The 19,105-nt window shown below is 35.3% G+C and overlaps 1 non-coding gene across 2 annotated transcripts; it reads right to left on the bottom strand.

Annotated features, from left to right (window-relative positions):
• Positions 1-82: 82 nt before the first annotated feature.
• Positions 83-18,961, bottom strand: LOC105339456 (uncharacterized). 2 transcript variants are annotated; one of them, XR_010712832.1, is made up of 5 exons: positions 18,787-18,961; positions 18,615-18,677; positions 18,324-18,386; positions 18,115-18,174; positions 83-695 (listed from the first exon to the last, which is right to left on the bottom strand). It is a non-coding gene; the product is annotated as an uncharacterized protein (transcript). The 2 variants fall into 2 exon arrangements; XR_010712831.1 differs by lacking the exon at positions 83-695 and adding an exon at positions 13,891-15,486.
• Positions 18,962-19,105: the final 144 nt, after the last annotated feature.

Genomic DNA, 19,105 nt, shown 5'->3' with positions numbered 1-19,105 from the left:
AGAGATAATTTCAAGCTGAATGAAAACACAGTGCAGCAGTCAACACATTTATTACTCATTAACTCATTACCTATGGGTAATTAATAAGAATATGTATAACAAAAAAAAGATGTTCACACTTGCAATTTTTATCACAAATATTTCCACAATTTTTTTTCACATGGTCAGCACTATCTACTCCAAACAATAATCTATTTTATTGTTGTCAAATAGCTGAGCAGGAAACATCCTTCATGGTGCAATCTTTTTGTTTTCTCAAAACACTGATGTGTCCATTTTTTACAAGTAAACAGTTATTGTCCCACTATGCAGTAGCAACAAATTCTTTTTTTCTCAAGGATTTTATGGTCTCCATTGTTCTTTAGTTTGCAGGACTTGATTCCCTTGCGCATGTCTTTTCTTTTTCCACAGACGGTCTAGCAAAGTCGAGGGGTGGATAGAAGTTGTCCATGTAGATAATCTCAGATTCAAAGTGTTGATGTTCCACATTGAACAAGTACTGGCATTCAAGGTCAACACCCCCTTCTGGGCGGTCTGTGTCCACAGCATTTCTTTGGTACCTCTGGTTCCCAGCCAGACGTGTGCTGTGGCCAACAACCCCAAAATACTGGCATGTTATGCTTTGTACAAGATTTCTCTCCAGCTTGTGGAAGAAGGCTCTGCACAGGTTTGCAGGGACTCCTCAAACTTCTTTTCTTGAAGAAAAATACGATGACAACAATTTAATTTTTATATATTATATATGTATATAGCACTAAAAATGGCTAACGACACGAACGATAGAAATTGTCAAATTTTCGGGACAACCAGTCCCTTCTTCAGGACCAAAAAATAAATTACATGAGTACAAAACAAAGAAAACAAAATCTAAAGCTACTACTAAACTACTTAAAAATCAATAAAAAAGAACAGCTACATTTGTTCACATTCTTAAAGAAGGTGTTGCTACTTTCGCCGATCGCTATAAAGTAATCAATCGACTGCCAACTTCACGCCTGATTAAGTTAATTAGCTAATTAAAATTGGCGTCCGAGTTAATAAATGAAAATTTGAACCCCCATTGTTAACACGTACGGCACTTATGATATAGACTCGAATTTTTGATTAAAAAGAGATAAAATTAAATGAAAATAAATAAATAAAATTAAGAAAAAATGATTTACAAATAAAAAGTAGTAAAGAAACTAATAAATGAATGGAAGAGGCGCAGTTGACAGATTTGATGAAATTACTATGTGGGTGTCAGGTGATGTATGGCTATGAGACGTTCAATTTAGTGGTCCATTTGTTTGTTCATGCCATCAGGTCTGAATGATTTGAATCTGTGCATCCAGAACTTTTCCTTGCTCTTCCTCTCCGCGTCTGTCCAATTAGGATTATGGTCAATAACCAATACTGTCATGTCTTCCCATTTGTAGCCACTTGTATTAAAATGTTCTCCGACGGGCTCCTTGACTTTGTTGATTCTTCTGCTGAGGTCACCTGTTTCGCCAATGTATTGCTTAGAGCAGACTTTGCAACTGATGAGATAGATGCAATTGTCTGTGCGGCAAGAAGTGTTGCCAAATATCTTGTAGGTGCGACCCTTGATGGGGCTTATAAAACTGTCCGCATTGGTGCTGTGTTTGCACAACAGGCATCTGGTATCGGAACATGTTTTAAAACCACCATTTGGCAACGGGTTGTCTAATCTTGCCCTCACTACCATGTCCTTTAAGTTCCTCGGGCGTTTAAATGCAGCCATTGGTGGATCCTTGAAAAGATCAGCCATTCTTTCGTTAGTGTAAAGAATGGACAGATTAATTCTAAGGATGCTGTTGAGGTTCTTAAGGGCGGGGTGATATGTAGTGACAAGTGGAACCCTGCTTTTGTCTGTTTTCTCTTTGTATTGTAAAAGGGTTTTCCTGTCTTTTGTAGTAATCTCATCAATTGCAGATTGAACTGTGTGGGCTTTATAGCCTCGATTACACAGATGGGATTTTAATATTCTGCTTTGTTCTTCAAAGATTTCATTAGAAGAATAGATTCGTCTGATTCGGGTTGTTAATCCTTTAGGAATTCCTCTAAAAGTATGGGGAGGGTGGCAACTCGATGGCTTGAGGTAGAGGTGAGAATCAGTGGGTTTGGTATGGAGACCTGAATTTTATTTCACCATCTTCCAAGGTGGATGTAGTATCCAAAAATACATTTTTGGAATTAGATATGTCCACTGTGAATTTTATCGAATTGTGGAAGGAGTTGGCAAAGGTGATGAAGTCATTTAGGCAGTCTCGGTTTTCGGCTCATTTCATCTCAATATCATCAATGAACCGCAACCAGCTCAAAGGTTTGAAAGGAGCTCTGAGAAGCAGGTTGCGTTCCAATCGTCCCATAAATATATTGGCGTAAGAGGGAGCCATTTTGGTGCCCATAGCTGTACCACTTTTTTGTATGTAATGTTCGCCATTAAACATGAAATTGTTCAGCTTGAGAACATGTTCAAGGAGCTTAAGTAGAGATTCGGTTGACGGCTGCTGAATCGTTCTACTGTCCCATACCTCCCTGCAGGCCTCGATACCTTCATCATGAGGAGTATTCGTGTACAAGGACGTGACGTCTAAAACTGTCTCATTTGTTCAAAAATGTTTAATATCTTTAAGGTTAATTAGTATTTATCTTGCAATAAGTTATCATTTAAACATACTTGCTAATTAAATTTTTATATATATATATATATATATATATATATATATATATATATATATATATATATATATATATATATATATATATAAAAAGATATTAAACATTTTTGAACAAATGAGACAGTTTTAAGTTAACTAACGTGGTAAATCTACAGTATCAAGCGTTTTTTAATTTGAGCTAAAAACTGCTCTATTTTTAAATCATTAAAGCTCATATGAGTACACAAAGTAATTTGTAAGCTTTTGATTCCATCTTATTTCAACTGCTAATGCATGTAGACATTTGTATCCTCATGACTGGAATCAAAAGGTGATCCACATGTTAAGCAGCCATTAAATTATTCTGACTTTTTAGTATACCAAGTCAGATTTCTTTTCCCTAAATTTCTTTTCCACATCACTCACTAGATTCTATACAAAGCTGCCCCCCCCCCCACCCCACCCCCAATATTAAAAAAAAATTTAAAAAAGTCTAAACACAGGGGCAACTTATCCGCTCTGATCTTCAACATGTATATAAATAATACTCAAGGGAAGAATGGAAACTGTTTCCTCCAGAACACTCTGCACAAACACAGTCAAAAACAACTTACTTAACAAAAGTTATGCAAATCCTAATACGCAATGTTGCAAATGTTATCAAAAAACATGTTCACACTGAAATATTCCTAATAAACTCGGTAAAAAGAGTTTGGTGTTGGGCAGGTGCTTGAAGTTACCTGATGAATTTTGGCTGTTCTTGTCATCATATCAATCATTTTGTCCACACTCGCTGCAGTTTTCCCCTTTGATATTCATTTCTGTTGGAATTTTGAAGGCACATAACATGGGTCATAATGACATATGGCTGACAAGTTTATTTTGTTTGCCGGTATATGCAATCAACCAAAACTTGTCTTTGATGGCCGTCTTCTTCTTAAAGATAACCATTGGGGGCAGCTTTTTCCCACTGGCGGCAACCTTGAAGCTCACTTTCTCATGGCCTGTTGTTCTAATGTGGATGCTGCTGGTTCCTTTGCTGTCGATAATCATGTTCGTTTGGATGTCGAAGGTCAGCAGCAGCTCATCGATGTTGACTGGTCACTGCTGAGGTTGAATTTCTTTGTCTGGTCATTGACGAATGCCTGGAATGCAGCCATCTTCTCTAAGTGATCTTCTGGTAGGGTCTGGAAAAGGGTGGTCCGCTGTCTTATGGCCAAGTCCTTTCTCTTCATGAAACAGAAGCACCATGATACTGTGCCCTGGAAGTCGTCCATCTTCATTTCTTCTGGCATGGCTTTGGCTTTGAGAGAGGCTATCTGTGTTTTCTTAGTCTTTCTCGTTACATCCTTTTGTTTCTGCCGGTCTTGGACGAGCTTTTTGTTGACTCTGTTGACATATTATGGTCGAAGAGTTAATCACTAAAATTGTAATAGGACCAAAAAATACATGTTTAAATACATAATACAACCAATAAGTCTTTAAGGAGTTTTGGGATATCAGTGAGTTTAAGTATTATTTTTATATATTTGCTTACAACTCATTACTTAAATACAATTGATTGTCTTTTCTTAATAGATGAGTATGAATATTTGGCAACCTGACGAGGATAATTGACAATGAGCAAACATAATTATTCATTATCTGAAATTTCTTCTGACTGATTAATTAATCAGACCAGTATTTTCAAAAAGTTTTTTACGATAATCTTTATATATATAAAAAACAATGTAATAAAAAATGAAATTCATCTTCTACACCTCTATTGGTACAAAAAACACAAATTCTTTCTTCAATAGGTTCCCCCTGAAATATTCCAGTTTTGATTCTTATTGGTATAATACCACATCTAAATTGAGCCAAAGTTGATCGTAAATACTTAGGCATATCTAAAAAAGAGTAATTTTCTCTTCCAAAGACTGTTTTGAATATTACGAAAGTACGTATAATTTAGAGATGTTAAGTATTTCATCACTCCAATAGTTTGAATTGTAAGTGTGTATTTTTGATTGAACTAAATCTATATCCACCATTAACTTTGATTCAAAGTAATTATCAAATTCTAAAATATGAAAAACTTCTTTTAAGACACAGCACCAGTTATTTCTACATCTATTATAATCAAATTCAAATACAATTCGTTTAATTCGATCCTCGTCAAAGGACAACACTCTATTCCAAAATCAGATCATATTTATCCATCATCTGAATTGGCTAGGTATCCATCCGGTGTCTCCATTAGGGCATATATAGCCAATGTTGACGCAAAACAGCGAACCCCCATAAAATATTGTTTAGCTCTATTTTGAATATTATCAATTGATTGAAATCTTTTGAAACCCCAAATTCTGGATGCATAATCCAAAACTGGTATCACACAGGAGTAAAACAATTTCTCATACGCATTAAACCTAGAATCTTTTTTACTATGAATAGTTGATATAATTAGTACTAGTATAGGACCATTTTCAGCTTTCTTTAGATTATATAAGAAAAGTGCATGATTGACAAATTTGTAATTACAGCTATTGATCTGTTGATATTGTCCTATAAGTACTAATATCACTGAAATTATGATAAATTCGGCTTCCAAAAGCCTCTAGCACAGGGTCTTTGATTTCTCTTGTTATTTCATTTAGAAAAGCAAAAAACTCCTTTTCTTCAAGTTTCATGAGGGTTTTCTTTGTTGCTGCCTTTTTGAAAAAGCACACCCAGTACTCATCTGGATGTTTTGATGGTCTTACAATCTGAAAAAAAATTACAATCAAAACTGCCGAAGCTGCCACCCCTATTAAGCAGTCACCTTTCGTATGCGGTCATTTTATTTCCTCCCGATGAAAAATCCTATATGGTTGCCCTCTAAAGAATGGTCACCTGTCTAACGCGGTCAGTGGTCATCGTATTTTGATCTGAAACTGTACAGTCGAATTGCATTTGGTGGCCATTTTGGCCGGTCACATGATTTACACCCGGGGATTTTAAACATGGCTTTCGAATGTCGGGTGACAAATTCTCTTACTTTAACCCACGTGCACCACAAATTTCTACTGGTGCATCAAAACATAAACAAAAGTCCGATTAAATCAAAGTTTGCTTAATTAAGTAAAAGTATCAAACATCCTCGTAAAAGTGGGGAACGTTTTCAATTGGTTGATAATATATGTCCCAAAATGTGTAAATATATATTTCACGCTGCTTGAAACCAAGCCAGCCTGGGAATCCAATCATGGCCTCATCAATTGAAACCTCTTTGTGTGCATTGTATTGTCGTTTGAAATTTTCTCTGATTGTTACCATTATTGTTCGTACATGAACAAGTTTGTCATGCCCAGGCTGGTTCCTTGGTGGATTTTGTGTGGCGTCGCCACGTGAAAATACCTCTGAATATTTTTGAATCTTGTTCTTGTGAATCTTTCTTCAATACACGACAAATGAAACAGTTTGTCCTTTGACCAATAGAGATCTTGTGCAGGTGCACTAATAATCCCCATTACGACTAAACATCCAAGAAAAGCACGTATTTCCTTGGAGGTTGAGTTGTACCATCCAGGATTTGCTTTAGCCCTGATGCAGAGTTGAGCATAAGCGTTTGTTTCCTCGGATATCTTCGAGTATAACTCCTCAGAAAACAATGAATTTAAGAAATCTATTTCATTTTATCCGCTTCGAGTGTTTGTGTAGGTCCAGGCTGTGGTCCATTGAATGCAGGATCGTTAATGTCCTGTAAATTCTCTGTCCAACGATTGTAATCTGCCAGCTCGATATCGTCATCGTCACTACTTTCAGTTTCTGACTCGCGGTCTGATTCCGATTCAAAATCGGACACTTCGAGGTCTGATCCTTGTTCAACGGCATCATCCAATGCAAGCAGATGATAGACATAAGTATTATCTGCTTTTTCTACATCTTCCAATTCAAAACAATCAAATTCTTTGCCACTATCATCTTGTAATATTTCCTGCAATATGTCCACCATTTTCGATTGATAGATTTAACACATGTGCCGAATTCCTTTGTTTACAGGTATTTATATCACATCTAAATAAAGAACACTTCACACAAAGGCATTTAAACATGTATTTCATTGGTTGGTATAACCATGTGTACGTGAAATCCTCTAGTTTCGACCAATCACTGCTTGTTTAACATACAGGTAAAACAACGAGTATAGTCATCATCGGCCGTATTGCCGGGGAAAACCCAGACGACTGTACTCGTCAGCAGCTAAATAGCGCATCATAAATATGACGAGAATACTTGTCAGTGGGACTGAATGAGTTAAATGAGAGTCTTCCTTTAAAAGCTATCATTCCTTCATCCACTGATTGTTCCTTGTGGGGATGATAATTTTCAAAGCACGTTTCTGAAACTTTTTCTAAGAATGGCCTAATGTGACATTCTTCGTCGTGTCCTGGTTGCCCTTGGGCAGGGTTTTGTGTGATGTCGTTCATATGAAAATATTTTGAGATTCTCTCAAAACGAGTCCTAGTCATGATAGTTGGTATATAGTTGGTATATCAAAAGGCAATCATTGACATTAATTTCACTAAACGCAGTAAACATCTTAAAAATCCAAAGAAAGCAGCAGTGCATGCTGCTTCTAGCAAAGAACTAGTTTTAAAAGTAAACATATAGAATATACCTGAATGAAGCAAATGACAAATTTTACAAAGAATAGAACTCGTTATAGGCAATCTTGTACGCTTAAGGTACTTCACTACACCAAGATTTATACTTTTTAAGACACTATGATTTAAATGTTTTGTTCTACTGTTTATATCGTTAGACTGGGTTGTCGTTTCCATCAGTCTTCGTTTGATTGCATTCAATCTTGGTTTGACTTGCAAGATTTACAGATGTGTAAATATTTGCACATAATGCGTTTGTACCGTCCAAATGCAATAATGAATTCATCTAAAGTCAAATTTTTCACAAGACGCTCGTCGTTCTCTCTGTTTTTCTTATGCAGTGGCGTAGTATAGTTGGGTATGAGTAAGACGTTTAAATTCACTTCCTTACCTACACCATTGTTTACATTGTCTAAATAAATTCTTTTTAACACGCTATGTGATAATTGTGCATTAATAACTATTCCGATATCTGCCAATTTCTTCTTCAAAACTGTAACTGTCCAATTAGAAGGATTGTCGGATTCCTCTACATGAGGCATAGAAGAAATGGCGCGTGATCTCCGACCCGAGGCCATTGTTCAAAGTTCAGAGTTCAAAATCAAAATAAATTAAAAGGAATATAATCATGCCAATGAAACACTATTAGAAATAAAAATCCATATTCCATGAAAGCGATAATACACAAAAAGAGTAGATAAATAAGTCCATAGAAGAGGGTGGCATGAGATTTGATGAATTAAAACAACAAGGCTACTGACGCTGAAAATTACACTGAAAACGGGGCTTGTCTAAAATTAACTTATACACATAGGGTTCCCCAAGGGAAAGATTGAAAGAGTTTAATATATAAACAATGATCATTACATAATCAGCAATGTACATGTAATATTAAGATTTGCATATTCATTGCATAATTACATATTTTGAAGTATTTACTGTCCACTATGATAAAAAAAAAATGCATCCATCTTTGCATGTGTATACTGCAAAATTTGCAACCAAAAACAGTATTCTAACATTTCTTTTTGGTTTGGTGAACACGGCACTTTGTTTATGTCCCCATGTGAATTGATTCATGTCTTTGGTAGTTCAGGGCATCCTGGACCACTTGGACATGTTTTCTTCCTTTTCTCTTCAACTTACTAAATCCTGTAATTAGTTGATGAACAAGCTCTATATCTAGAAGGACTTTTACTACTGAAAACAGATGTGTTGGCTCTTGTTAACAATGTAACACAAACCTATATACAGCCATTTGTTTGGTCAACATGGTCAAATCTGAATACAGTAACTGTAGAATCTCATATAAAATATGTTTAACAGATCCAGTTTAATGTACACAAATAACATCTGTCTTTATTTGCTAAGTCTGTGGTTTTTTTCCTCCAACTCTTTCAGTTTGTTTTCCACAGTGGAAATTTGATTCTTCAAGTCTTTGTTCATGCTAGCAATTTTGTCTTTTTCTTTCTCCATCTCTTTTGAGGGTTTTTTTCCAAAGTAGAAATTTGAATCTTCATGTCTTTTTTCATACTAGCAATTTGTCCGGCTATGAAATCTTTATTGTTCTTTACAATTTTTTCAAAGATTCTCTACATCATACATTTCGCTCTGACATGTTTATTTCCTGAAATATAATGATCATTCACATATGAACTACACAACCCAAACGAAAACAGCTGCAAAAATAACCATAAAACATTGAAATATTTTACACATTTGCCTTTTTTTCACAGGTTTGCAGGGACTCCTCCAACTTGTTTTCTTGAAGAAAATTATAGAGTAACATTTATGTTTGACCACCTATGAAATCATAACAGTTACTCGTAGGTAACGGGAATAGGAATTGTCATTTATTCAAGACATATTAGAATAAATGACAGACAATGTCCATTTATACAATCAATAAAATAGACTGGGAACAAAAATATTATGCAGTGAAAACACAAGGTTAGTGCCAATCTTTGACTAGAAAAGCAAAACAAAAATTTCAAAAGAAACACCAGAATTAACAAAGTACGTTATTGCTAAAAAATGTCCCTGAGTCCGGATTGTAAAATTGTATAGGGTGTTATCTGCTACCATACCGTGGTAGCATTATGTCTCTTCATTGTCTGGGTCATTTTGTTTTACGAGTAAAGCAAAGTTAATGTATTCATCACTTTGAATTTTGGTACAGGATTTTTGGTCTACGCCCAAAGTCAAAGATGAGCAGACAGGGTCTGAGGAAGCTTGGAGTCAACCAGACAATCTTGGTTACCTGTAGATGTACTCGGTACATACCTACCACCTGTAATTTGCTGTAGGAGGGTAGGTGGCTGTACTGCAGCATTTGGCTCCAAAGGCAGTAGCTGCGTAGTGTCTGTAGCCTTCGTTATGTTGAAATAATGTGCGATGCAGGATTTGAATGTGTCTTCAATTGTTGGCATAATTTTGGTCATGTATTGTAATATCATAAAAAATAAGCTTGGTAAATTAAACATGTTATATTAAAAGGAAGAACATGTAAAAATATGTGAAACTATGATTTATGAATGTGTGTACCCATGAAGCCCCTGTCTCCATGGAAAATTATGAGTTCCAGGTAAACAAAAGGAAAATTCCCCTAATTTGTCTCAAAAGTTTGTACTGTCCTAGACAGTTTAAATGAACACACCGTCACTAAAAATGTTATTCACACTGTTTTTGAAGCCCTTCAATTTCCAAAATAGCTTGTGGAATGTATGTTTTCAGTAATTGGTTTGCTGTGTCCACTTGACTATTGTAACTTGTGATGCTAATGTTCCTTGTCCTATAGTGATGCATGAAACTTAAAATAACAACAGTTCAAAGGTTGAACTGTCTTTTTAACAAAGATGAAAACGACACTAGCCTGGATATTATACAATTAATATCCTCTGACTAGTCCAGATCGTTTCCTCCCAAGTTCACCAAACGTTCTGAGGCCGAGTGTGCGCATGATCTACCAAAAGCCTTTTCTTTTTTGAATACTTGTGTTCGGCAATTCCAAGAGGAGACACGCGATAGCTTTCAAAAGGAGGAGCTTCATAAGGTCCTGCAAGAAATCCCTTTTCAAATTATTTTGATAATAGTTCGTCAACTGTATCCATGTTCTGTAAAGCTGATCTCAAATTTTTTCAAGTCTGTTTCCTGTACTTTCGTATCGAATCCATTAATGAAGCCATGGAAAATATATGAAACAAAGTTTTGATTTTCATGGTTTTGAAGCTCTAATTTCAACTGTTTGATGTTTATAGTGGAGCACGATGTCGCTCGGACAGATACCGTAATGTATCGTGTATAATACGCACCCCCAAAGTTGACCTAAAAATAGCGAAAAAACAGCAGGTCCTATGTATAACATGCACCCAAAAAATGGCGAAATCAACAGCCGCAATTTCCCCCAAAACAATCGATGTTTCATGATAATTTATAATCCATGCGCAATTTCTTTAATTTTGTGATCGGAACATAGCACAATGATGAAAATCGACGGCCGCCATTTTTCCAAATAACTATCGATGTTTAATGATAATTTTGTAACCCAAGCGCAATTACTGTAAATTTGTGATCGGAACATTGCCCAAGCAGTATTAGAGTCAAAGTTCTTACAATTTTACTTAAAAAGGCAGCATGATTTACATGGGCGGTATCAAATATCATTAGACACTTCGTAAAACAGTGGAAAAGTTGAAGATCATCATACGCAGGGAAGAACGGCAACCGAGCTTAAAAGTTATAATGTTTGCAGATATAAACCAAAACAACATCAAAAGAAATGATTTCATTGATTAATTATAGTCAAACTCATTGATTGTTGTTAAATAAACATTCTGAAGAAACGTATGTATGTCGTATATCGTCATTATCAAGTCGTACAAATGATCGATGTATTTTTAGCAGTGTCTTTGTAAAGCAATAACGTTTAACTGCATAACTGGACACGAAGTAATCAAGTTTAATAAAATCAGAATAATCGCTAATCTTCATGCACTTGAAAACACCCTGTGAAGTCCGACACAAGACAGGTGCATGCTTCTGACACCGGAAATTGTTAAACAAACATTGACCACGCACCGAGTCAATAGGTGATTGCTTACGTAATGGCGAATACACTGGCGATATTTAAATTTTTTTGATGCAAGAAATAGTGTTGAGAGTGGATAAATATTTCAATACATGGAAATAAAACTAAGAATAAGGTATTTCTGATGCAGTAAATTTAGTATTTAGTATACACTCGTACAACTTGCATAACGCGCTATATCAGCAGAAAATATACGCTCATACAACTTGCATAACACGCTATATCGGCAGTCACGTCTCCCGGGGTATTAAGAATCACGGCTTGAAAAAATGGGGTAAAATTTTAGTCCTATGTATAACAGGCACCCCCCACTTTTGATCAAATTTTGGCTGAAAAAAAGTGCGTGTTATACACGCGACATTACGGTAGTCACTTTTGATTGGTAATTGAAGATGCAACATTCTTTGGTTTGGTTTTCAGATCACAAGTTGGAAATGAATGATCTTTGTTCTTGCATATGCTACAGACATGAAGGAAGGGGCAGTTATTTCTCCCGCATCTTCTTGACGAGTTGAAATTGTTGCAAATTTCCTGTCCATTATGTATGGTCCTCTTTCTGCCATGCCTATCTATATTGGTAGGTTGGAAGGAATTTTCTCCGGAACTGGTTTGCAGTTGTGAACAGAACTTAAAGTCATGGGAAACTTCTGAACATATGGAGCAGGATTTGGATCTTGAGGCTATCAATTGTACGAGATCTCTGTCTCTCACGGACCAATCTACTTTTATCTTGTGGACTGCCAAAGCATTCGCGCTTCTTAAGGAAAAGAGTTTATGATACTCATAGAAACGTTCTCCATATACATTGTACAGATCTACTATGATAGCTTCATAGTGATCAAGTTCGTCCCTGCGGTTTGGAGAGGCCTGGCACATAGTGGGTTTGTATTTTCCGAAAGCAGTGAGAAATTCAGCAATTGTAAGATATCTTTTCAGTCTGCTGTCCTCCTTCGCAGTCTTTTCTTTCTCAGATTTGCAGATTTCATAGTAAGGTATGAGTAATGAAGCGAGGTTGACGTCCTTACCTTCTAGGATTTGCTTCCTTAAGGAGTTTGAAATCAATTCCATTTGGGGCAGGTCTTCAGGGTGTGTTCCGAATTTCCTCGATGTATGACTGATTTCGTCCAACTTATAGTACTCCTGCAAGTTAAAAGCTACAACAAGATTTCTCTCCAGCTTGTGGAGGAAGGCTCTGCACAGGTTTGCAAGGACTCCTCAAACTTGTTTTAAAGAAAAATATACAGTTACATTGGACCCCTCCTATAAAATCCTAACAGTAACTCGTAGGCAACTGGAATAGGAATTTATTCAAGACATATTAGAATTAATGACAGACAATGAACACACACACACACACAGAGATATATATATATATATATATATATATATATATATATATATATATATATATATATATATATATATATATATATATATATATATATATAGAATAAGCAAACCTTTCACATAGTTTTCGAATCTTCTTGCATGAGAATCACCTACCAATAGCATTCACATCCAGCTACAACAGATCGTTCATGTTCACAGACACTGCAGCACATATAGGTCATCATACATATGCGATACCGGACTCTGAGGTGACGTTATTCAATTTATACAAAAAACACACATCTAAACAAACAAATTACCGGTATCTTGTTAAAGCGCTCTTTAAGATGTCAATCCTTAATACGGATAAAAATCTGAAAGGGTCAGTTCTTATCAATCAGTGGCAATAGACACTTTTTGTCTCACCTTTTAATAAAAAGATGGCCATTTATGTTTACAAAATAAGGAATGATAAATGTGCATACGCATTGAAAAATTCCGTTAGACGCATATTAACATCTAAAAATAATCACACTACAAACACCATAAACCATTTATATACATATATAAATGTCTTTATATGTGACAATTTTGAATAAAGTTAGCAGGTCAGTACTATTTAAATGATGACCTATTACAATCTGAGTATTATATACGTATCAATTTAATATTAACTCTTTGCTCCCTAGAAGCTGTCTTTTTATGCATCCCTTAGCTTTCGTACGTGAAAACATGTCAATCCCTTCACTGGGCGTGTAGAATAAGCCGTTGCTACTCCAATATATCTCAACCATTGAATGGGTGAGCCTTGTGCCATACATGGCAATAATGGTGAGCGGATCAAATTACACCTTGGCTCTGATATGCGATTCATCAGTTGCAATTGTTGGATTAGGTGGCAATGCCACAGAAAAGGTGGAAATTCCACTGTAGATAGTCATAAAAGCCTGTGCCACACTTTTACAGTGTACAAACTCATGATTTGGAATGCAGTTAGAGTCAGCACGGTCAGTGTCATCTGCCATCTTCAGATCGATGCTGCCCATACCAAAAAAAAGTACATATAGGCATACTTTATCTGTGCCTAAAGAGTACTTCATATGTACCTATTAAAATAGGTACAAAATAAGCATACCTCAAAAGTATCAAAAATGAACTTAATATTTTTTCAATGTACCTACTATGTGCCTATACTGGACTTATCTTTTTCATGGTGTACCTATAAAATGCCTATGCTCGACTTAAACTTTTTGCAGTGTACCTATAAGAAACCTATGCTGGACTTAGTCTTTTTGCAGTGTGCCTGAAATGTGCCTATTTTTAACTTAGATATTTTTATAGGTACCTAACATGTACCTAATTGGAACTTAGAAATTTTTAACTGTTTTAAGTATTTTTCCTGTTGGACTTAGAAAATTTTCAGTGTGCCTAAAATGTATCTAATTTAGACTTAGTAATTTTTAACTAAAGCTGGTGTACCTAAAGTGTGCCTTTTTGGAGACTTAGTCTTATTTTTATTTTTTTTTAATGAATTTTTTAAGAATTTGCTGAATAACATTTCCAATCTCATTTATCTACATTTCATTGTAGGTTCTAGTGAGATTTTATGCATGTATTTATTTTTTCATTTAACTTTTTTAAGTATTTCGTTTCATACACTTTCATTTGAATACTACTCCTGCACATAACAATTTTGACTTGTAGTACATGTAGTAAAAATAAAACAAAATGCAATATACAGTCATCATGTAATATGCCACCTTTGCACACAAATCTATCATACATATTACTTGCTTTATAAATTTGAAAGACAGTCAAATCAGACATATTAATGCCAAAAATGAAAATGATAGATTCAGTGCTCTCAGGGGCAATAATAACATTTTATTTATTACAATTACCGTTACACAGCATGTTTCATTTAAGAGTACATAATCAATATTTTTAAGAAATGCAGTCAGTTAACTAGAATACTAGAAAGTCAAACTGTTCTGGCTAAGTCTACAGTTCCTCACTCCTTCTCAATTCTGTTTGGTGTTGCCGAAACAAAACAAAGTTCATTGCTCAACAAAACGCATACACATACTTCGCAAATGTCCTTCACTGGCACAGCGACAATATATCTTCTTGATGGTGGCCTCAATGGTATGGAGTGGCTATTCGCAGCTCTTTGGCAGTTAGGGATTGTAACTGTAGATCTTTCCATTGGGTGGATGAGCGCAAGAACACATGTCTCTTCATTTACAATCACTTTAACAAAAGTTTTCACTTCACCAAAATTGTCCTTGTATTTAACAATGGCATTGTTTCTTCTTTGCGTGGATTTGTATTCCGTACTATGCACAATCTGATGACCTATGGACAGACGTTTAAAGAAAAGTGCTGAATTGAAATCTCCAAGTGTTTCACAAATTGCAACTTCTTCATCTGGAGAAAATGTCCTGTTGTTATATGCACCAACTACAAAGAATCCATTTCCAATACATTCACTAGTCCTCTGAGGTTTTTTCTCCATCATTTTCACATACAGATCCTTCTCACTTGTTCCATACTTTAACTTGGCCAGTTTTGGAAGACTTTGATGGACACCAACAGCAAACGCAATCATGGTTATTGTCGGAAGTTTGAATATTGTCTAGTTCCTTACTAATTGCTCTAGCAGGTTCTCTCAAAGTTGAGGTAGAGCTTGCTTCAGTTTCTTCTACAGAATGATCCTAACTAATCTCTCTAAGCTCTAAAATGTTAGCTGTTGCTCTCCTTTGCGCAGAATTTTGTAATTCTACAACATTAAAACCATTAGACATGAAAGAACACATTATAGTCTGTAAAAAAACCCCAAAACACTATTGGATATCTGACACCCTCTTGTGAAAGAAAAAATTAAACCAATTTAATTCAGTCCATTTCAATGTACAATTCAGTCCATTTCAATGTATAAACTTGTGTAGCTAGTGCATTGAATCATTTTTAAGTTTGAATATTGTCTAGTTCTTTAGCTTTCTTAATAATAATAATATATTGTTCCTTAACTCTTTCCCCCTCACAGCTATAGAGATAAGGCATCACTGCATACTCGCACAGCAGCCTGCTGCCCCAGGCTTTTCTCCACAGATAAGCAGCAGCACTGATAACCCTGTTTACTCAGAGACTTTCAGGAATCAACAAAGAAATCACACTGCTCTTACAAATTTTATTGCTTTATGATTATTTTTATTAACAAGTATATAAAACCATATATTTTCTTTTTCAGGAGGGTCTCACCTTCACAGCTGTGCTTATCAAAGTCCATTTGAATTAATAAGTAAAGAAATATTGCTCTCCAAATGTGAAGGATGAATATAAACACAACAATAAAAGTCACTAATTTATTGCATAACTTCACAGTTTGAAGTATTTATTGTCCATTATGATAGGCAAAATGACACCCATCTTTACATAGGTGAACATTGCAAACTTTGCAGCCAAAAACAGTCTCTTTTCTTTCTTTTTTAGTCAAATGAACACGACACCTTCTTTTTGTGCCCATGTGCACAGATTCATGTCCTTGGTAATTTCCCGCATCCTGGACCCCTTGCACATTTTCCGCTGCTTTCCTCTTCCTCCCACTGAATCCAGCTATAAGCTGATGTACAAGCTCCATTCGGAAATCCAGATGGGTATATCTCTTCTTGGAATTCTGACGGATGGAACTTGCCGAGAAGAGGATAAACGCATTTACAATCGCACAGTTTACAAGAAAAAAGTACATGTATTTCCATGCTTTTTTACTATCTCTTCCAAGAGAGTATTTCATACGTAGCTGATCATGACGATCAACTCCATTCATGTATTTGTTATATTCATTTGCTGAATGGGGTTGAGTCATTCTCAGCTCCTGGCGTCCATGCTGCCTGGTCACTGGTACTTCGGCTCGAGGGTCGCTGAGAGTACTCAGGAAAGCAACAGGTTTTTTATCCTGCCACACAGATGCTGTAAGGTTTCCTTTCTGTCTCGTCATTGACTGGCCTCTCTGGAGACGAAGACGTCCTTTCAGATCGTCCGGAAATCCTCTACGGTTCATCCGAACAGTACCACAAGCGTAAATCCTATCTGCCAATAAATCTTGCATAAGTTGAACGCTTGTAAAGTAGTTATCAAAAAAAACACGAAAGTATTTTCCTGTTAAGTCTCTGGTCAGCTTTGTAACTACATCGTGTCCCAATCCATGTTCAGAATTTGCAGTTCCTTTGCCAAGGTAAATGTCAAAGTCTGTCAGAAATGCATTTTCTGAGTCACATCTCATCCAAACTTTGATTCCTCTTTTGATGGGTTTAGCAAGTAGATATTGCTTGAATGAAAGCCTGCCAGTCCATTTGATCATGGCTTCATCATGGCTTCATCTATTGCAAGGTTTCCACTTGGCCTGTAGTTATTTTTGAAATTGTTTTTTGCCATAACAATTACTTCTCTAACCTTGTAAAGTTTGTCGTAGTTTCTGGTCCCCCTGGCTAGCTCGGATCTTCTGTCGCTGACATGAAAATACTCCGTTATTTTTTCATATCTTTTTATCTTTTTTAACAACTACTTGTTAAAAAAATTGTGTTTACAATAAAACCGTTACTGCATGTAACAAGTTCATGTTTAGATTATCAAAGATGGCTTTTGATGCAAAATATGACAACTGATTGTTATGAATGCCAAAATCTCTTACAGTGCAAAGTTTGCAAGTCCTAACAACTGGTTGGCAAGAATCAAGCAAAAAATCAAGTTATCGGTTTGTAAACCTCTACAAAACCGTGTAAACAACTGCTTGGTTAGAATATCAGAATTTGCTTCACAGAGAGCAACTCTTAACAACTGATTGTTAAGAATGCCGAAATCTAAACGCCATTGGGAAAGATTGAGGAAATTTGTAAAATTTGTTGGTCTTAACAACTGGTTGGTAAGAAAATTTAAAAAAATTTCAAATACAGTTTTGGGAAGGCTTGCAAACTTAAAACTTGATTCATTACTTAATTTTTACCAAGCAGTTGTTAAGACCAACAAATTTTAAACTAGATTTTGGCATTCTTAACAAGCAGTTGTTAAGAAGATTAATTCAGTGTTGGGACGCTTGCGAACTTTAAACTTGATAGCAATTTGATTGAAAAAATTGAGCAAAAAATCAAGTTTAAAGTTCGCAAGCCGTCCCAACACTGAATTAATCTTCTTAACAACTGCTTGTTAAGAATGCCAAAATCTAGTTTAAAATTTGTTGGGCTTAACAACTGGTTGCCTTTCTTCGCTTCGCGTCGGTTGACAATGGTTTTCTCGGGGTGTCAATTTCAACTGTTACCCTCCCAAACAGGCAGTACTATTTATATAATGTTGACCCCTGAACACTTCACAAAGTCTAACACTAATAAGTAAAACATGTTATTGTACTAACTTTTAGCGGCAATGAGTCTTCTGCTTTACTTGGGTCTTTACAGATCCTAGATGCTTGACTCTTCAGGGTAAAATAAATTTGAAATCATTAAGTCAGATTTAATGTTGAATATCTAACCATATTATTTGCAATTTTAGTCATTTAAAAGGGTTACTCTGAAGTCGCATAATCATTAATCCTCCAATTTGACTACAAATGTATTCTGTTACCTTAAGTGCCTCTACCTCCTCTTCTAGGGAACTTTTCTCTTTAAGAATCTTCCAGATATCCATCTAGGATGTTAAATATTTATAGTATAATAAATAAATACACAATTATATTCTTTTCACTTTTTTATAATTACACAGTTACTCTTAAAAATGTAAATATATGCTTTACATGTATGTTGAAATAGTTTCTCAGCATGTACATGTAAATATTTTTCAAATATCTGACAAAAATAAATACCAAGGTTTTATTGCTTTCGTACTGTTTCTTATTACTTATAGTATTATAAATACCTTTAATAATCCTATTTCTTGTTCCAGATCATCTTTTTCTTTCCTGGTAGCAAGAACTTCTCGCTAAAAAAAAGAACTTATTTGTTAAAAAGTTAATCTTATAATCAATAAAAAACAATTTTACTAAAGCTTAATGATATCTACCTTTATAAAATATAATTGTTCAACTTACATTCAGATTCTCTTTCTCTTTTCTTTTTTCTTCAATATCCCGCTACAAATTATACAAAATTAATTATTTTGAAGTATAATAAGATAACATAAACATGTATGTTTTAAATGTGGTCAAACATATCCCATGCTTGTGTGTGGTTGTGTGTGTGGGTGGGTGTGTACAACGAGAGAGAGAGAGAGAGAGAGTCTTGATTACTGTTTCAATGAAAACTCAGACCAAATCAGAAATTTACCTCAAGAGTATTCTTATTCACTTTCCTTTTCTCTTCAATATTTCGCTGAAGAAGATAAATATTTGTTTCACATACATGTACTAT

This window comes from Magallana gigas, chromosome 4 (assembly GCF_963853765.1).
Source record: "Magallana gigas chromosome 4, xbMagGiga1.1, whole genome shotgun sequence".
Taxonomy (NCBI): Eukaryota; Metazoa; Mollusca; class Bivalvia; order Ostreida; family Ostreidae; genus Magallana; species Magallana gigas.
Note: the sequence above shows the minus strand (reverse complement) of the source record. Positions and strands in the feature narration are given on the sequence as shown.